The sequence below is a fragment of the Schistocerca serialis genome, chromosome 10, assembly GCF_023864345.2.
Source record: "Schistocerca serialis cubense isolate TAMUIC-IGC-003099 chromosome 10, iqSchSeri2.2, whole genome shotgun sequence".
Taxonomy (NCBI): domain Eukaryota; kingdom Metazoa; phylum Arthropoda; class Insecta; order Orthoptera; family Acrididae; genus Schistocerca; species Schistocerca serialis.
The window spans coordinates 73,042,843-73,059,214 of record NC_064647.1 but is presented as its reverse complement, the minus strand read 5'-3'; the positions used below and the strand labels follow the sequence as shown (position 1 = coordinate 73,059,214).

The following is a 16,372-nucleotide window of genomic DNA, read 5'->3' as shown; positions in this document are numbered from 1 at the left end:
AAGTGCGAGGCAGTGAGTTGGCATGAACAGTCGAGTGCACAATGGGGCTTCAGATGTGCTTGTTACCTCAGGTGCTGTGTGATTGTCGACATGGAGTGAAAACAGAGCAACTTGTGACTGGCCCTTCAATTTAAGACGTTAAAAACGGACGGAATTTGCAGTCGTAATACCAGAGCATCGAAACTACTTGGAAGTCTTGTGTATATGAACGCGTCCGCGCCTTTGTACTCTGTTCCCTTCAGCCCTGCAAACCAACCAACCATCGTGTCCGTGCACATAAGAGTAGTAAAGAATGGAGAACAGCGCAGCTTGGTTGTGCTTGGGGGCGTAGCTCAGTTGGTAGAGCGTTCGCTTTGCATGTGAAAGGTCCCGGGTTCAAGCCCCGGCGCCTCCATGTTTTGTGGTCAGTGCGTGGTAAGTGTTGGTCGCGGCGAGCCTAAAGGCACGCAAGCTGTTGCAAAGCCAGCGTCACAGACTCGTATACTGACGTAAGGAGAGCAAGACGTAAATGTGAGGACCGGCTGTTGTCGAGGTGTCATCGAGTGCAAATCTGCCTTGGGTAAAACGGCCTAACCTCAGTGAAGTCTAGAGAGTGAACAACACTTTCGTCTACCTCAGAGCGTTGGCCGAACGCTATTTTCGACGTCGTGCGTGCCACTTTGATTTTGGCCAACTACGATTCGAGACAGAATGCAGGAAACCTGAAAGACACCCTCACAGACACATTGAGAGTAGTGTTTGTCTGCGGAATAATTGGAGTGCAAGGGTGTGTGCAATTGATATGGCTGTATGTAGCGCAGTTCGTCAGCAGGGGGCGTAGCTCAGATGGTAGAGCGCTCGCTTAGCATGCGAGAGGTACTGGGATCGATACCCAGCGCCTCCAGAATTTTTAACACACCAACATGCGCACACTGCCATGCAAGTGGAATAATTCACAGCCAGAAAATGTGTCAAGGCAGATACGAGCGAACGATTAGCAGCCACAATTGGCAAGCGTGCTGTAATGCGCAGGAAGTACCCTCCTCCAACCACTACACTTAATTTAGAAACAGTACTCGTGTTCCCATAAGATTTTCAAACCTATGTCGGAAAGATGAGCCTTGCGCCGAATTCACAAAAATCCCACTGCACATTCCAATTCTTTACGTGCAGTCGGCTGCTACTGGTGTTGCTAGTTGTGACTGCTGATGACAGATGCCGTAGCAATCAATTCATGGAGTGAGTTGTATGTTTTGCGATACTCTGTCTTTGACAAGCAAGCAGAGGTGACATAGGCGCGAATACGGAAAGCTTGCAGCCCCTCGCTGCCTGCAGACACCGAGCAGCCACACTAGGTGGGCAGCCTAAGCCGTAGGCGAAATGTGCTCACTCGCTTGGGCGCGACGTCAAGCTCTAAATAAGGCTGTCACTAGCGTGAGCGTCGTGTAAAGTCGGAAAAGTCGTCTGCATGGGTGAGTGCCATGTTTGGGGAGCGTTTCGTAGTTTGCGCAGTGCAATGGAGACGCGGAAACTTGTTGTGGCCCAGTCTTTTGCAGTTGGACGACAAGAGTGGTACACAGTAGTAAAGTGCGAGGCAGTGAGTTGGCATGAACAGTCGAGTGCACAATGGGGCTTCAGATGTGCTTGTTACCTCAGGTGCTGTGTGATTGTCGACATGGAGTGAAAACAGCGCAACTTGTGACTGGCCCTTCAATTTAAGACGTTAAAAACGGACGGAATTTGCAGTCGTAATACCAGAGCATCGAAACTACTTGGAACTCTTGTGTATATGAACGCGTCCGCGCCTTTGTACTCTGTTCCCTTCAGCCCTGCAAACCAACCAACCATCGTGTCCGTGCACATAAGAGTAGTAAAGAATGGAGAACAGCGCAGCTTGGTTGTGCTTGGGGGCGGAGCTCAGTTGGTAGAGCGTTCGCTTTGCATGTGAAAGGTCCCGGGTTCAAGCCCCAGCGCCTCCATGTTTTGTGGTCAGTGCGTGGTAAGTGTTGGTCGCGGCGAGCCTAAAGGCACGCAAGCTGTTGCAAAGCCAGCGTCACAGACTCGTATACTGACGTAAGGAGAGCAAGACGTAAATGTGAGGACCGGCTGTTGTCGAGGTGTCATCGAGTGCAAATCTGCCTTGGGTAAAACGGCCTAACCTCAGTGAAGTCTAGAGAGTGAACAACACTTTCGTCTACCTCAGAGCGTTGGCCGAACGCTATTTTCGACGTCGTGCGTGCCACTTTGATTTTGGCCAACTACGATTCGAGACAGAATGCAGGAAACCTGAAAGACACCCTCACAGACACATTGAGAGTAGTGTTTGTCTGCGGAATAATTGGAGTGCATGGGTGTGTGCAATTGATATGGCTGTATGTAGCGCAGTTCGTCAGCAGGGGGCGTAGCTCAGATGGTAGAGCGCTCGCTTAGCATGCGAGAGGTACTGGGATCGATACCCAGCGCCTCCAGAATTTTTAACACACCAACATGCGCACACTGCCATGCAAGTGGAATAATTCACAGCCAGAAAATGTGTCAAGGCAGATACGAGCGAACGATTAGCAGCCACAATTGGCAAGCGTGCTGTAATGCGCAGGAAGTACCCTCCTCCAACCACTACACTTAATTTAGAAACAGTACTCGTGTTCCCATAAGATTCTCAAACCTATGTCGGAAAGATGAGCCTTGCGCCGAATTCACAAAAATCCCACTGCACATTCCAATTCTTTACGTGCAGTCGGCTGCTACTGGTGTTGCTAGTTGTGACTGCTGATGACAGATGCCGTAGCAATCAATTCATGGAGTGAGTTGTATGTTTTGCGATACTCTGTCTCTGACAAGCAAGCAGAGGTGACATAGGCGCGAATACGGAAAGCTTGCAGCCCCTCGCTGCCTGCAGACACCGAGCAGCCACACTAGGTGGGCGGCCTAAGCCGTAGGCGAAATGTGCTCACTCGCTTGGGCGCGACGTCAAGCTCTAAATAAGACTGTCACTAGCGTGAGCGTCGTGTAAAGTCGGAAAAGTCGTCTGCATGGGTGAGTGCCATGTTTGGGGAGCGTTTCGTAGTTTGCGCAGTGCAATGGAGACGCGGAAACTTGTTGTGGCCCAGTCTTTTGCAGTTGGACGACAAGAGTGGTACACAGTAGTAAAGTGCGAGGCAGTGAGTTGGCATGAACAGTCGAGTGCACAATGGGGCTTCAGATGTGCTTGTTACCTCAGGTGCTGTGTGATTGTCGACATGGAGTGAAAACAGAGCAACTTGTGACTGGCCCTTCAATTTAAGACGTTAAAAACGGACGGAATTTGCAGTCGTAATACCAGAGCATCGAAACTACTTGGAACTCTTGTGTATATGAACGCGTCCGCGCCTTTGTACTCTGTTCCCTTCAGCCCTGCAAACCAACCAACCATCGTGTCCGTGCACATAAGAGTAGTAAAGAATGGAGAACAGCGCAGCTTGGTTGTGCTTGGGGGCGTAGCTCAGTTGGTAGAGCGTTCGCTTTGCATGTGAAAGGTCCCGGGTTCAAGCCCCGGCGCCTCCATGTTTTGTGGTCAGTGCGTGGTAAGTGTTGGTCGCGGCGAGCCTAAAGGCACGCAAGCTGTTGCAAAGCCAGCGTCACAGACTCGTATACTGACGTAAGGAGAGCAAGACGTAAATGTGAGGACCGGCTGTTGTCGAGGTGTCATCGAGTGCAAATCTGCCTTGGGTAAAACGGCCTAACCTCAGTGAAGTCTAGAGAGTGAACAACACTTTCGTCTACCTCAGAGCGTTGGCCGAACGCTTTTTTCGACGTCGTGCGTGCCACTTTGATTTTGGCCAACTACGATTCGATACAGAATGCAGGAAACCTGAAAGACACCCTCACAGACACATTGAGAGTAGTGTTTGTCTGCGGAATAATTGGAGTGCAAGGGTGTGTGCAATTGATATGGCTGTATGTAGCGCAGTTCGTCAGCAGGGGGCGTAGCTCAGATGGTAGAGCGCTCGCTTAGCATGCGAGAGGTACTGGGATCGATACCCAGCGCCTCCAGAATTTTTAACACACCAACATGCGCACACTGCCATGCAAGTGGAATAATTCACAGCCAGAAAATGTGTCAAGGCAGATACGAGCGAACGATTAGCAGCCACAATTGGCAAGCGTGCTGTAATGCGCAGGAAGTACCCTCCTCCAACCACTACACTTAATTTAGAAACAGTACTCGTGTTCCCATAAGATTCTCAAACCTATGTCGGAAAGATGAGCCTTGCGCCGAATTCACAAAAATCCCACTGCACATTCCAATTCTTTACGTGCAGTCGGCTGCTACTGGTGTTGCTAGTTGTGACTGCTGATGACAGATGCCGTAGCAATCAATTCATGGAGTGAGTTGTATGTTTTGCGATACTCTGTCTCTGACAAGCAAGCAGAGGTGACATAGGCGCGAATACGGAAAGCTTGCAGCCCCTCGCTGCCTGCAGACACCGAGCAGCCACACTAGGTGGGCGGCCTAAGCCGTAGGCGAAATGTGCTCACTCGCTTGGGCGCGACGTCAAGCTCTAAATAAGACTGTCACTAGCGTGAGCGTCGTGTAAAGTCGGAAAAGTCGTCTGCATGGGTGAGTGCCATGTTTGGGGAGCGTTTCGTAGTTTGCGCAGTGCAATGGAGACGCGGAAACTTGTTGTGGCCCAGTCTTTTGCAGTTGGACGACAAGAGTGGTACACAGTAGTAAAGTGCGAGGCAGTGAGTTGGCATGAACAGTCGAGTGCACAATGGGGCTTCAGATGTGCTTGTTACCTCAGGTGCTGTGTGATTGTCGACATGGAGTGAAAACAGAGCAACTTGTGACTGGCCCTTCAATTTAAGACGTTAAAAACGGACGGAATTTGCAGTCGTAATACCAGAGCATCGAAACTACTTGGAAGTCTTGTGTATATGAACGCGTCCGCGCCTTTGTACTCTGTTCCCTTCAGCCCTGCAAACCAACCAACCATCGTGTCCGTGCACATAAGAGTAGTAAAGAATGGAGAACAGCGCAGCTTGGTTGTGCTTGGGGGCGTAGCTCAGTTGGTAGAGCGTTCGCTTTGCATGTGAAAGGTCCCGGGTTCAAGCCCCGGCGCCTCCATGTTTTGTGGTCAGTGCGTGGTAAGTGTCGGTCGCGGCGAGCCTAAAGGCACGCAAGCTGTTGCAAAGCCAGCGTCACAGACTCGTATACTGACGTAAGGAGAGCAAGACGTAAATGTGAGGACCGGCTGTTGTCGAGGTGTCATCGAGTGCAAATCTGCCTTGGGTAAAACGGCCTAACCTCAGTGAAGTCTAGAGAGTGAACAACACTTTCGTCTACCTCAGAGCGTTGGCCGAACGCTATTTTCGACGTCGTGCGTGCCACTTTGATTTTGGCCAACTACGATTCGATACAGAATGCAGGAAACCTGAAAGACACCCTCACAGACACATTGAGAGTAGTGTTTGTCTGCGGAATAATTGGAGTGCAAGGGTGTGTGCAATTGATATGACTGTATGTAGCGCAGTTCGTCAGCAGGGGGCGTAGCTCAGATGGTAGAGCGCTCGCTTAGCATGCGAGAGGTACTGGGATCGATACCCAGCGCCTCCAGAATTTTTAACACACCAACATGCGCACACTGCCATGCAAGTGGAATAATTCACAGCCAGAAAATGTGTCAAGGCAGATACGAGCGAACGATTAGCAGCCACAATTGGCAAGCGTGCTGTAATGCGCAGGAAGTACCCTCCTCCAACCACTACACTTAATTTAGAAACAGTACTCGTGTTCCCATAAGATTCTCAAACCTATGTCGGAAAGATGAGCCTTGCGCCGAATTCACAAAAATCCCACTGCACATTCCAATTCTTTACGTGCAGTCGGCTGCTACTGGTGTTGCTAGTTGTGACTGCTGATGACAGATGCCGTAGCAATCAATTCATGGAGTGAGTTGTATGTTTTGCGATACTCTGTCTCTGACAAGCAAGCAGAGGTGACATAGGCGCGAATACGGAAAGCTTGCAGCCCCTCGCTGCCTGCAGACACCGAGCAGCCACACTAGGTGGGCGGCCTAAGCCGTAGGCGAAATGTGCTCACTCGCTTGGGCGCGACGTCAAGCTCTAAATAAGACTGTCACTAGCGTGAGCGTCGTGTAAAGTCGGAAAAGTCGTCTGCATGGGTGAGTGCCATGTTTGGGGAGCGTTTCGTAGTTTGCGCAGTGCAATGGAGACGCGGAAACTTGTTGTGGCCCAGTCTTTTGCAGTTGGACGACAAGAGTGGTACACAGTAGTAAAGTGCGAGGCAGTGAGTTGGCATGAACAGTCGAGTGCACAATGGGGCTTCAGATGTGCTTGTTACCTCAGGTGCTGTGTGATTGTCGACATGGAGTGAAAACAGAGCAACTTGTGACTGGCCCTTCAATTTAAGACGTTAAAAACGGACGGAATTTGCAGTCGTAATACCAGAGCATCGAAACTACTTGGAAGTCTTGTGTATATGAACGCGTCCGCGCCTTTGTACTCTGTTCCCTTCAGCCCTGCAAACCAACCAACCATCGTGTCCGTGCACATAAGAGTAGTAAAGAATGGAGAACAGCGCAGCTTGGTTGTGCTTGGGGGCGTAGCTCAGTTGGTAGAGCGTTCGCTTTGCATGTGAAAGGTCCCGGGTTCAAGCCCCGGCGCCTCCATGTTTTGTGGTCAGTGCGTGGTAAGTGTCGGTCGCGGCGAGCCTAAAGGCACGCAAGCTGTTGTAAAGCCAGCGTCACAGACTCGTATACTGACGTAAGGAGAGCAAGACGTAAATGTGAGGACCGGCTGTTGTCGAGGTGTCATCGAGTGCAAATCTGCCTTGGGTAAAACGGCCTAACCTCAGTGAAGTCTAGAGAGTGAACAACACTTTCGTCTACCTCAGAGCGTTGGCCGAACGCTATTTTCGACGTCGTGCGTGCCACTTTGATTTTGGCCAACTACGATTCGATACAGAATGCAGGAAACCTGAAAGACACCCTCACAGACACATTGAGAGTAGTGTTTGTCTGCGGAATAATTGGAGTGCAAGGGTGTGTGCAATTGATATGACTGTATGTAGCGCAGTTCGTCAGCAGGGGGCGTAGCTCAGATGGTAGAGCGCTCGCTTAGCATGCGAGAGGTACTGGGATCGATACCCAGCGCCTCCAGAATTTTTAACACACCAACATGCGCACACTGCCATGCAAGTGGAATAATTCACAGCCAGAAAATGTGTCAAGGCAGATACGAGCGAACGATTAGCAGCCACAATTGGCAAGCGTGCTGTAATGCGCAGGAAGTACCCTCCTCCAACCACTACACTTAATTTAGAAACAGTACTCGTGTTCCCATAAGATTCTCAAACCTATGTCGGAAAGATGAGCCTTGCGCCGAATTCACAAAAATCCCACTGCACATTCCAATTCTTTACGTGCAGTCGGCTGCTACTGGTGTTGCTAGTTGTGACTGCTGATGACAGATGCCGTAGCAATCAATTCATGGAGTGAGTTGTATGTTTTGCGATACTCTGTCTCTGACAAGCAAGCAGAGGTGACATAGGCGCGAATACGGAAAGCTTGCAGCCCCTCGCTGCCTGCAGACACCGAGCAGCCACACTAGGTGGGCGGCCTAAGCCGTAGGCGAAATGTGCTCACTCGCTTGGGCGCGACGACAAGCTCTAAATAAGGCTGTCACTAGCGTGAGCGTTGCGTGAGCGTCGTGTAAAGTCGGAAAAGTCGTCTGCATGGGTGAGTGCCATGTTTGGGGAGCGTTTCGTAGTTTGCGCAGTGCAATGGAGACGCGGAAACTTGTTGTGGCCCAGTCTTTTGCAGTTGGACGACAAGAGTGGTACACAGTAGTAAAGTGCGAGGCAGTGAGTTGGCATGAACAGTCGAGTGCACAATGGGGCTTCAGATGTGCTTGTTACCTCAGGTGCTGTGTGATTGTCGACATGGAGTGAAAACAGAGCAACTTGTGACTGGCCCTTCAATTTAAGACGTTAAAAACGGACGGAATTTGCAGTCGTAATACCAGAGCATCGAAACTACTTGGAAGTCTTGTGTATATGAACGCGTCCGCGCCTTTGTACTCTGTTCCCTTCAGCCCTGCAAACCAACCAACCATCGTGTCCGTGCACATAAGAGTAGTAAAGAATGGAGAACAGCGCAGCTTGGTTGTGCTTGGGGGCGTAGCTCAGTTGGTAGAGCGTTCGCTTTGCATGTGAAAGGTCCCGGGTTCAAGCCCCGGCGCCTCCATGTTTTGTGGTCAGTGCGTGGTAAGTGTCGGTCGCGGCGAGCCTAAAGGCACGCAAGCTGTTGCAAAGCCAGCGTCACAGACTCGTATACTGACGTAAGGAGAGCAAGACGTAAATGTGAGGACCGGCTGTTGTCGAGGTGTCATCGAGTGTAAATCTGCCTTGGGTAAAACGGCCTAACCTCAGTGAAGTCTAGAGAGTGAACAACACTTTCGTCTACCTCAGAGCGTTGGCCGAACGCTATTTTCGACGTCGTGCGTGCCACTTTGATTTTGGCCAACTACGATTCGATACAGAATGCAGGAAACCTGAAAGACACCCTCACAGACACATTGAGAGTAGTGTTTGTCTGCGGAATAATTGGAGTGCAAGGGTGTGTGCAATTGATATGACTGTATGTAGCGCAGTTCGTCAGCAGGGGGCGTAGCTCAGATGGTAGAGCGCTCGCTTAGCATGCGAGAGGTACTGGGATCGATACCCAGCGCCTCCAGAATTTTTAACACACCAACATGCGCACACTGCCATGCAAGTGGAATAATTCACAGCCAGAAAATGTGTCAAGGCAGATACGAGCGAACGATTAGCAGCCACAATTGGCAAGCGTGCTGTAATGCGCAGGAAGTACCCTCCTCCAACCACTACACTTAATTTAGAAACAGTACTCGTGTTCCCATAAGATTCTCAAACCTATGTCGGAAAGATGAGCCTTGCGCCGAATTCACAAAAATCCCACTGCACATTCCAATTCTTTACGTGCAGTCGGCTGCTACTGGTGTTGCTAGTTGTGACTGCTGATGACAGATGCCGTAGCAATCAATTCATGGAGTGAGTTGTATGTTTTGCGATACTCTGTCTCTGACAAGCAAGCAGAGGTGACATAGGCGCGAATACGGAAAGCTTGCAGCCCCTCGCTGCCTGCAGACACCGAGCAGCCACACTAGGTGGGCGGCCTAAGCCGTAGGCGAAATGTGCTCACTCGCTTGGGCGCGACGTCAAGCTCTAAATAAGACTGTCACTAGCGTGAGCGTCGTGTAAAGTCGGAAAAGTCGTCTGCATGGGTGAGTGCCATGTTTGGGGAGCGTTTCGTAGTTTGCGCAGTGCAATGGAGACGCGGAAACTTGTTGTGGCCCAGTCTTTTGCAGTTGGACGACAAGAGTGGTACACAGTAGTAAAGTGCGAGGCAGTGAGTTGGCATGAACAGTCGAGTGCACAATGGGGCTTCAGATGTGCTTGTTACCTCAGGTGCTGTGTGATTGTCGACATGGAGTGAAAACAGAGCAACTTGTGACTGGCCCTTCAATTTAAGACGTTAAAAACGGACGGAATTTGCAGTCGTAATACCAGAGCATCGAAACTACTTGGAACTCTTGTGTATATGAACGCGTCCGCGCCTTTGTACTCTGTTCCCTTCAGCCCTGCAAACCAACCAACCATCGTGTCCGTGCACATAAGAGTAGTAAAGAATGGAGAACAGCGCAGCTTGGTTGTGCTTGGGGGCGTAGCTCAGTTGGTAGAGCGTTCGCTTTGCATGTGAAAGGTCCCGGGTTCAAGCCCCGGCGCCTCCATGTTTTGTGGTCAGTGCGTGGTAAGTGTCGGTCGCGGCGAGCCTAAAGGCACGCAAGCTGTTGCAAAGCCAGCGTCACAGACTCGTATACTGACGTAAGGAGAGCAAGACGTAAATGTGAGGACCGGCTGTTGTCGAGGTGTCATCGAGTGTAAATCTGCCTTGGGTAAAACGGCCTAACCTCAGTGAAGTCTAGAGAGTGAACAACACTTTCGTCTACCTCAGAGCGTTGGCCGAACGCTATTTTCGACGTCGTGCGTGCCACTTTGATTTTGGCCAACTACGATTCGAGACAGAATGCAGGAAACCTGAAAGACACCCTCACAGACACATTGAGAGTAGTGTTTGTCTGCGGAATAATTGGAGTGCAAGGGTGTGTGCAATTGATATGGCTGTATGTAGCGCAGTTCGTCAGCAGGGGGCGTAGCTCAGATGGTAGAGCGCTCGCTTAGCATGCGAGAGGTACTGGGATCGATACCCAGCGCCTCCAGAATTTTTAACACACCAACATGCGCACACTGCCATGCAAGTGGAATAATTCACAGCCAGAAAATGTGTCAAGGCAGATACGAGCGAACGATTAGCAGCCACAATTGGCAAGCGTGCTGTAATGCGCAGGAAGTACCCTCCTCCAACCACTACACTTAATTTAGAAACAGTACTCGTGTTCCCATAAGATTCTCAAACCTATGTCGGAAAGATGAGCCTTGCGCCGAATTCACAAAAATCCCACTGCACATTCCAATTCTTTACGTGCAGTCGGCTGCTACTGGTGTTGCTAGTTGTGACTGCTGATGACAGATGCCGTAGCAATCAATTCATGGAGTGAGTTGTATGTTTTGCGATACTCTGTCTCTGACAAGCAAGCAGAGGTGACATAGGCGCGAATACGGGAAGCTTGCAGCCCCTCGCTGCCTGCAGACACCGAGCAGCCACACTAGGTGGGCGGCCTAAGCCGTAGGCGAAATGTGCTCACTCGCTTGGGCGCGACGTCAAGCTCTAAATAAGGCTGTCACTAGCGTGAGCGTCGTGTAAAGTCGGAAAAGTCGTCTGCATGGGTGAGTGCCATGTTTGGGGAGCGTTTCGTAGTTTGCGCAGTGCAATGGAGACGCGGAAACTTGTTGTGGCCCAGTCTTTTGCAGTTGGACGACAAGAGTGGTACACAGTAGTAAAGTGCGAGGCAGTGAGTTGGCATGAACAGTCGAGTGCACAATGGGGCTTCAGATGTGCTTGTTACCTCAGGTGCTGTGTGATTGTCGACATGGAGTGAAAACAGAGCAACTTGTGACTGGCCCTTCAATTTAAGACGTTAAAAACGGACGGAATTTGCAGTCGTAATACCAGAGCATCGAAACTACTTGGAAGTCTTGTGTATATGAACGCGTCCGCGCCTTTGTACTCTGTTCCCTTCAGCCCTGCAAACCAACCAACCATCGTGTCCGTGCACATAAGAGTAGTAAAGAATGGAGAACAGCGCAGCTTGGTTGTGCTTGGGGGCGTAGCTCAGTTGGTAGAGCGTTCGCTTTGCATGTGAAAGGTCCCGGGTTCAAGCCCCGGCGCCTCCATGTTTTGTGGTCAGTGCGTGGTAAGTGTTGGTCGCGGCGAGCCTAAAGGCACGCAAGCTGTTGCAAAGCCAGCGTCACAGACTCGTATACTGACGTAAGGAGAGCAAGACGTAAATGTGAGGACCGGCTGTTGTCGAGGTGTCATCGAGTGCAAATCTGCCTTGGGTAAAACGGCCTAACCTCAGTGAAGTCTAGAGAGTGAACAACACTTTCGTCTACCTCAGAGCGTTGGCCGAACGCTATTTTCGACGTCGTGCGTGCCACTTTGATTTTGGCCAACTACGATTCGAGACAGAATGCAGGAAACCTGAAAGACACCCTCACAGACACATTGAGAGTAGTGTTTGTCTGCGGAATAATTGGAGTGCAAGGGTGTGTGCAATTGATATGGCTGTATGTAGCGCAGTTCGTCAGCAGGGGGCGTAGCTCAGATGGTAGAGCGCTCGCTTAGCATGCGAGAGGTACTGGGATCGATACCCAGCGCCTCCAGAATTTTTAACACACCAACATGCGCACACTGCCATGCAAGTGGAATAATTCACAGCCAGAAAATGTGTCAAGGCAGATACGAGCGAACGATTAGCAGCCACAATTGGCAAGCGTGCTGTAATGCGCAGGAAGTACCCTCCTCCAACCACTACACTTAATTTAGAAACAGTACTCGTGTTCCCATAAGATTTTCAAACCTATGTCGGAAAGATGAGCCTTGCGCCGAATTCACAAAAATCCCACTGCACATTCCAATTCTTTACGTGCAGTCGGCTGCTACTGGTGTTGCTAGTTGTGACTGCTGATGACAGATGCCGTAGCAATCAATTCATGGAGTGAGTTGTATGTTTTGCGATACTCTGTCTTTGACAAGCAAGCAGAGGTGACATAGGCGCGAATACGGAAAGCTTGCAGCCCCTCGCTGCCTGCAGACACCGAGCAGCCACACTAGGTGGGCAGCCTAAGCCGTAGGCGAAATGTGCTCACTCGCTTGGGCGCGACGTCAAGCTCTAAATAAGGCTGTCACTAGCGTGAGCGTCGTGTAAAGTCGGAAAAGTCGTCTGCATGGGTGAGTGCCATGTTTGGGGAGCGTTTCGTAGTTTGCGCAGTGCAATGGAGACGCGGAAACTTGTTGTGGCCCAGTCTTTTGCAGTTGGACGACAAGAGTGGTACACAGTAGTAAAGTGCGAGGCAGTGAGTTGGCATGAACAGTCGAGTGCACAATGGGGCTTCAGATGTGCTTGTTACCTCAGGTGCTGTGTGATTGTCGACATGGAGTGAAAACAGCGCAACTTGTGACTGGCCCTTCAATTTAAGACGTTAAAAACGGACGGAATTTGCAGTCGTAATACCAGAGCATCGAAACTACTTGGAACTCTTGTGTATATGAACGCGTCCGCGCCTTTGTACTCTGTTCCCTTCAGCCCTGCAAACCAACCAACCATCGTGTCCGTGCACATAAGAGTAGTAAAGAATGGAGAACAGCGCAGCTTGGTTGTGCTTGGGGGCGGAGCTCAGTTGGTAGAGCGTTCGCTTTGCATGTGAAAGGTCCCGGGTTCAAGCCCCAGCGCCTCCATGTTTTGTGGTCAGTGCGTGGTAAGTGTTGGTCGCGGCGAGCCTAAAGGCACGCAAGCTGTTGCAAAGCCAGCGTCACAGACTCGTATACTGACGTAAGGAGAGCAAGACGTAAATGTGAGGACCGGCTGTTGTCGAGGTGTCATCGAGTGCAAATCTGCCTTGGGTAAAACGGCCTAACCTCAGTGAAGTCTAGAGAGTGAACAACACTTTCGTCTACCTCAGAGCGTTGGCCGAACGCTATTTTCGACGTCGTGCGTGCCACTTTGATTTTGGCCAACTACGATTCGAGACAGAATGCAGGAAACCTGAAAGACACCCTCACAGACACATTGAGAGTAGTGTTTGTCTGCGGAATAATTGGAGTGCATGGGTGTGTGCAATTGATATGGCTGTATGTAGCGCAGTTCGTCAGCAGGGGGCGTAGCTCAGATGGTAGAGCGCTCGCTTAGCATGCGAGAGGTACTGGGATCGATACCCAGCGCCTCCAGAATTTTTAACACACCAACATGCGCACACTGCCATGCAAGTGGAATAATTCACAGCCAGAAAATGTGTCAAGGCAGATACGAGCGAACGATTAGCAGCCACAATTGGCAAGCGTGCTGTAATGCGCAGGAAGTACCCTCCTCCAACCACTACACTTAATTTAGAAACAGTACTCGTGTTCCCATAAGATTCTCAAACCTATGTCGGAAAGATGAGCCTTGCGCCGAATTCACAAAAATCCCACTGCACATTCCAATTCTTTACGTGCAGTCGGCTGCTACTGGTGTTGCTAGTTGTGACTGCTGATGACAGATGCCGTAGCAATCAATTCATGGAGTGAGTTGTATGTTTTGCGATACTCTGTCTCTGACAAGCAAGCAGAGGTGACATAGGCGCGAATACGGAAAGCTTGCAGCCCCTCGCTGCCTGCAGACACCGAGCAGCCACACTAGGTGGGCGGCCTAAGCCGTAGGCGAAATGTGCTCACTCGCTTGGGCGCGACGTCAAGCTCTAAATAAGACTGTCACTAGCGTGAGCGTCGTGTAAAGTCGGAAAAGTCGTCTGCATGGGTGAGTGCCATGTTTGGGGAGCGTTTCGTAGTTTGCGCAGTGCAATGGAGACGCGGAAACTTGTTGTGGCCCAGTCTTTTGCAGTTGGACGACAAGAGTGGTACACAGTAGTAAAGTGCGAGGCAGTGAGTTGGCATGAACAGTCGAGTGCACAATGGGGCTTCAGATGTGCTTGTTACCTCAGGTGCTGTGTGATTGTCGACATGGAGTGAAAACAGAGCAACTTGTGACTGGCCCTTCAATTTAAGACGTTAAAAACGAACGGAATTTGCAGTCGTAATACCAGAGCATCGAAACTACTTGGAACTCTTGTGTATATGAACGCGTCCGCGCCTTTGTACTCTGTTCCCTTCAGCCCTGCAAACCAACCAACCATCGTGTCCGTGCACATAAGAGTAGTAAAGAATGGAGAACAGCGCAGCTTGGTTGTGCTTGGGGGCGTAGCTCAGTTGGTAGAGCGTTCGCTTTGCATGTGAAAGGTCCCGGGTTCAAGCCCCGGCGCCTCCATGTTTTGTGGTCAGTGCGTGGTAAGTGTTGGTCGCGGCGAGCCTAAAGGCACGCAAGCTGTTGCAAAGCCAGCGTCACAGACTCGTATACTGACGTAAGGAGAGCAAGACGTAAATGTGAGGACCGGCTGTTGTCGAGGTGTCATCGAGTGCAAATCTGCCTTGGGTAAAACGGCCTAACCTCAGTGAAGTCTAGAGAGTGAACAACACTTTCGTCTACCTCAGAGCGTTGGCCGAACGCTTTTTTCGACGTCGTGCGTGCCACTTTGATTTTGGCCAACTACGATTCGATACAGAATGCAGGAAACCTGAAAGACACCCTCACAGACACATTGAGAGTAGTGTTTGTCTGCGGAATAATTGGAGTGCAAGGGTGTGTGCAATTGATATGGCTGTATGTAGCGCAGTTCGTCAGCAGGGGGCGTAGCTCAGATGGTAGAGCGCTCGCTTAGCATGCGAGAGGTACTGGGATCGATACCCAGCGCCTCCAGAATTTTTAACACACCAACATGCGCACACTGCCATGCAAGTGGAATAATTCACAGCCAGAAAATGTGTCAAGGCAGATACGAGCGAACGATTAGCAGCCACAATTGGCAAGCGTGCTGTAATGCGCAGGAAGTACCCTCCTCCAACCACTACACTTAATTTAGAAACAGTACTCGTGTTCCCATAAGATTCTCAAACCTATGTCGGAAAGATGAGCCTTGCGCCGAATTCACAAAAATCCCACTGCACATTCCAATTCTTTACGTGCAGTCGGCTGCTACTGGTGTTGCTAGTTGTGACTGCTGATGACAGATGCCGTAGCAATCAATTCATGGAGTGAGTTGTATGTTTTGCGATACTCTGTCTCTGACAAGCAAGCAGAGGTGACATAGGCGCGAATACGGAAAGCTTGCAGCCCCTCGCTGCCTGCAGACACCGAGCAGCCACACTAGGTGGGCGGCCTAAGCCGTAGGCGAAATGTGCTCACTCGCTTGGGCGCGACGTCAAGCTCTAAATAAGACTGTCACTAGCGTGAGCGTCGTGTAAAGTCGGAAAAGTCGTCTGCATGGGTGAGTGCCATGTTTGGGGAGCGTTTCGTAGTTTGCGCAGTGCAATGGAGACGCGGAAACTTGTTGTGGCCCAGTCTTTTGCAGTTGGACGACAAGAGTGGTACACAGTAGTAAAGTGCGAGGCAGTGAGTTGGCATGAACAGTCGAGTGCACAATGGGGCTTCAGATGTGCTTGTTACCTCAGGTGCTGTGTGATTGTCGACATGGAGTGAAAACAGAGCAACTTGTGACTGGCCCTTCAATTTAAGACGTTAAAAACGGACGGAATTTGCAGTCGTAATACCAGAGCATCGAAACTACTTGGAAGTCTTGTGTATATGAACGCGTCCGCGCCTTTGTACTCTGTTCCCTTCAGCCCTGCAAACCAACCAACCATCGTGTCCGTGCACATAAGAGTAGTAAAGAATGGAGAACAGCGCAGCTTGGTTGTGCTTGGGGGCGTAGCTCAGTTGGTAGAGCGTTCGCTTTGCATGTGAAAGGTCCCGGGTTCAAGCCCCGGCGCCTCCATGTTTTGTGGTCAGTGCGTGGTAAGTGTCGGTCGCGGCGAGCCTAAAGGCACGCAAGCTGTTGCAAAGCCAGCGTCACAGACTCGTATACTGACGTAAGGAGAGCAAGACGTAAATGTGAGGACCGGCTGTTGTCGAGGTGTCATCGAGTGCAAATCTGCCTTGGGTAAAACGGCCTAACCTCAGTGAAGTCTAGAGAGTGAACAACACTTTCGTCTACCTCAGAGCGTTGGCCGAACGCTATTTTCGACGTCGTGCGTGCCACTTTGATTTTGGCCAACTACGATTCGATACAGAATGCAGGAAACCTGAAAGACACCCTCACAGA

General features: G+C 50.6%; 21 non-coding genes across 21 annotated transcripts; all 21 read left to right on the top strand.

The window, feature by feature from the left end:
• Window positions 1-321: 321 nt before the first annotated feature.
• On the top strand, window positions 322-394 carry Trnaa-ugc (transfer RNA alanine (anticodon UGC)). Its single transcript has one exon. It is a non-coding gene; the product is annotated as a tRNA-Ala (tRNA).
• Window positions 395-810: 416 nt separating this feature from the next.
• Window positions 811-883, top strand: Trnaa-agc (transfer RNA alanine (anticodon AGC)). The gene has a single exon. It is a non-coding gene; the product is annotated as a tRNA-Ala (tRNA).
• A 1,002-nt stretch (window positions 884-1,885) lies between these two features.
• On the top strand, window positions 1,886-1,958 carry Trnaa-ugc (transfer RNA alanine (anticodon UGC)). The gene has a single exon. It is a non-coding gene; the product is annotated as a tRNA-Ala (tRNA).
• Window positions 1,959-2,374: 416 nt separating this feature from the next.
• Trnaa-agc (transfer RNA alanine (anticodon AGC)) lies at window positions 2,375-2,447 on the top strand. The gene has a single exon. It is a non-coding gene; the product is annotated as a tRNA-Ala (tRNA).
• Window positions 2,448-3,449: 1,002 nt separating this feature from the next.
• Window positions 3,450-3,522, top strand: Trnaa-ugc (transfer RNA alanine (anticodon UGC)). The gene has a single exon. It is a non-coding gene; the product is annotated as a tRNA-Ala (tRNA).
• Window positions 3,523-3,938: 416 nt separating this feature from the next.
• Trnaa-agc (transfer RNA alanine (anticodon AGC)) lies at window positions 3,939-4,011 on the top strand. The gene has a single exon. It is a non-coding gene; the product is annotated as a tRNA-Ala (tRNA).
• A 1,002-nt stretch (window positions 4,012-5,013) lies between these two features.
• Trnaa-ugc (transfer RNA alanine (anticodon UGC)) lies at window positions 5,014-5,086 on the top strand. Its single transcript has one exon. It is a non-coding gene; the product is annotated as a tRNA-Ala (tRNA).
• A 416-nt stretch (window positions 5,087-5,502) lies between these two features.
• On the top strand, window positions 5,503-5,575 carry Trnaa-agc (transfer RNA alanine (anticodon AGC)). The gene has a single exon. It is a non-coding gene; the product is annotated as a tRNA-Ala (tRNA).
• Window positions 5,576-6,577: 1,002 nt separating this feature from the next.
• On the top strand, window positions 6,578-6,650 carry Trnaa-ugc (transfer RNA alanine (anticodon UGC)). Its single transcript has one exon. It is a non-coding gene; the product is annotated as a tRNA-Ala (tRNA).
• Window positions 6,651-7,066: 416 nt separating this feature from the next.
• Window positions 7,067-7,139, top strand: Trnaa-agc (transfer RNA alanine (anticodon AGC)). Its single transcript has one exon. It is a non-coding gene; the product is annotated as a tRNA-Ala (tRNA).
• A 1,013-nt stretch (window positions 7,140-8,152) lies between these two features.
• On the top strand, window positions 8,153-8,225 carry Trnaa-ugc (transfer RNA alanine (anticodon UGC)). Its single transcript has one exon. It is a non-coding gene; the product is annotated as a tRNA-Ala (tRNA).
• Window positions 8,226-8,641: 416 nt separating this feature from the next.
• Trnaa-agc (transfer RNA alanine (anticodon AGC)) lies at window positions 8,642-8,714 on the top strand. The gene has a single exon. It is a non-coding gene; the product is annotated as a tRNA-Ala (tRNA).
• A 1,002-nt stretch (window positions 8,715-9,716) lies between these two features.
• On the top strand, window positions 9,717-9,789 carry Trnaa-ugc (transfer RNA alanine (anticodon UGC)). Its single transcript has one exon. It is a non-coding gene; the product is annotated as a tRNA-Ala (tRNA).
• Window positions 9,790-10,205: 416 nt separating this feature from the next.
• Trnaa-agc (transfer RNA alanine (anticodon AGC)) lies at window positions 10,206-10,278 on the top strand. The gene has a single exon. It is a non-coding gene; the product is annotated as a tRNA-Ala (tRNA).
• Window positions 10,279-11,280: 1,002 nt separating this feature from the next.
• Window positions 11,281-11,353, top strand: Trnaa-ugc (transfer RNA alanine (anticodon UGC)). Its single transcript has one exon. It is a non-coding gene; the product is annotated as a tRNA-Ala (tRNA).
• Window positions 11,354-11,769: 416 nt separating this feature from the next.
• On the top strand, window positions 11,770-11,842 carry Trnaa-agc (transfer RNA alanine (anticodon AGC)). The gene has a single exon. It is a non-coding gene; the product is annotated as a tRNA-Ala (tRNA).
• A 1,002-nt stretch (window positions 11,843-12,844) lies between these two features.
• On the top strand, window positions 12,845-12,917 carry Trnaa-ugc (transfer RNA alanine (anticodon UGC)). The gene has a single exon. It is a non-coding gene; the product is annotated as a tRNA-Ala (tRNA).
• A 416-nt stretch (window positions 12,918-13,333) lies between these two features.
• On the top strand, window positions 13,334-13,406 carry Trnaa-agc (transfer RNA alanine (anticodon AGC)). Its single transcript has one exon. It is a non-coding gene; the product is annotated as a tRNA-Ala (tRNA).
• A 1,002-nt stretch (window positions 13,407-14,408) lies between these two features.
• On the top strand, window positions 14,409-14,481 carry Trnaa-ugc (transfer RNA alanine (anticodon UGC)). Its single transcript has one exon. It is a non-coding gene; the product is annotated as a tRNA-Ala (tRNA).
• A 416-nt stretch (window positions 14,482-14,897) lies between these two features.
• On the top strand, window positions 14,898-14,970 carry Trnaa-agc (transfer RNA alanine (anticodon AGC)). Its single transcript has one exon. It is a non-coding gene; the product is annotated as a tRNA-Ala (tRNA).
• Window positions 14,971-15,972: 1,002 nt separating this feature from the next.
• Trnaa-ugc (transfer RNA alanine (anticodon UGC)) lies at window positions 15,973-16,045 on the top strand. The gene has a single exon. It is a non-coding gene; the product is annotated as a tRNA-Ala (tRNA).
• The last annotated feature ends 327 nt before the right edge of the window (window positions 16,046-16,372 follow it).